At 45.5% G+C, this 1,061-nt stretch overlaps 1 non-coding gene across 1 annotated transcript; it reads right to left on the bottom strand.

Moving 5' to 3' along the window:
• Positions 1 to 482: 482 nt before the first annotated feature.
• LOC112724745 (small nucleolar RNA R71) lies at positions 483 to 589 on the bottom strand. The gene has a single exon (XR_003163893.1). It is a non-coding gene; the product is annotated as a small nucleolar RNA R71 (small nucleolar RNA).
• Positions 590 to 1,061: the final 472 nt, after the last annotated feature.

The following is a 1,061-nucleotide window of genomic DNA, read 5'->3' as shown; positions in this document are numbered from 1 at the left end:
AGGAAGAGGAGGAATACTTTGAACCAAACATGGAAGAAAACATGGAAAACCATCATGAAGAAGAGACTCACAACCATGGCGGAAGAGGTCGAGCAAATCATGCTGGGGAGGATAGAAGAGTCTTAGGCTCTTACATCAATCCAAACCCAAGAAACTGTGGAAGTAGCATTCAAAAGCCCACCATCCACGCCAACAATTTTGAACTAAAACCACAGCTCATCGCCCTTGTGCAGAACAACTGTTTGTTCGGAGGGAGTGTCCAAGAAGACCCCAATCAACATCTAACCACCTTCTTGAGAATATGTGACACAGTGAAGTCTAATGGTGTTCATCCTGACGCCTATAGACTGCTCTTATTTCCATTCTCACTCAAGGATAAGGCAGCCAAGTGGCTGGAGTCTTTCCCAAAGGAGAGCTTGACAACTTGGGAAGATGTGGTGAACAAATTCTTAGCAAGATTCTACCCCCCTCAACGAATCAATAGGCTGAGAGCTGAGGTCCAAACTTTCAGGCAACAAGATGGTGAGACTCTGTATGAAGCATGGGAGAGGTTTAAAGACCTAACAAGGAGGTGCCCACCAGATATGTTCAATGAATGGGTGCAGCTGCACATTTTCTACGAAGGGCTCTCTTATGAGTCAAAGAAGGTCGTAGACCATTCATCCAGAGGATCTTTGAACAAGAAGAAGACCATTGAGGAGGCCATAGATGTCATTGAAACTGTAGTAGAGAATGACTACTTTTATGCTTCCGAAAGAGGGAACACAAGAGGAGTAATAGAGCTAAACAATGTAGATGCTCTGCTGGCCCAAAACAAGCTCATTACCCAGCAGCTGGCTGACCTCACCAAGAAGATGGAGAGGAACCAAGTAGCAGCAATCGCCATTTCATCAACAACCCCAGAAGGAGTGAATGAAGAAGCAGAGGGTAGTCAGGAGCAAGCCAACTACATTGGGAATTCACCTAGGCAAAACCATGATCCATACTCCAAGACCTACAACCCTGGATGGAGGAATCACCCAAACTTTGGGTGGGGAAATCAACAAGACCAAAGCCTTGAT

Source organism: Arachis hypogaea, chromosome 11 (assembly GCF_003086295.3).
Source record: "Arachis hypogaea cultivar Tifrunner chromosome 11, arahy.Tifrunner.gnm2.J5K5, whole genome shotgun sequence".
Lineage (NCBI taxonomy): Eukaryota > Viridiplantae > Streptophyta > Magnoliopsida > Fabales > Fabaceae > Arachis > Arachis hypogaea.
The sequence above is the reverse complement of the archived record's forward strand: the minus strand, read 5'-3'. Positions and strand labels throughout refer to the sequence as shown.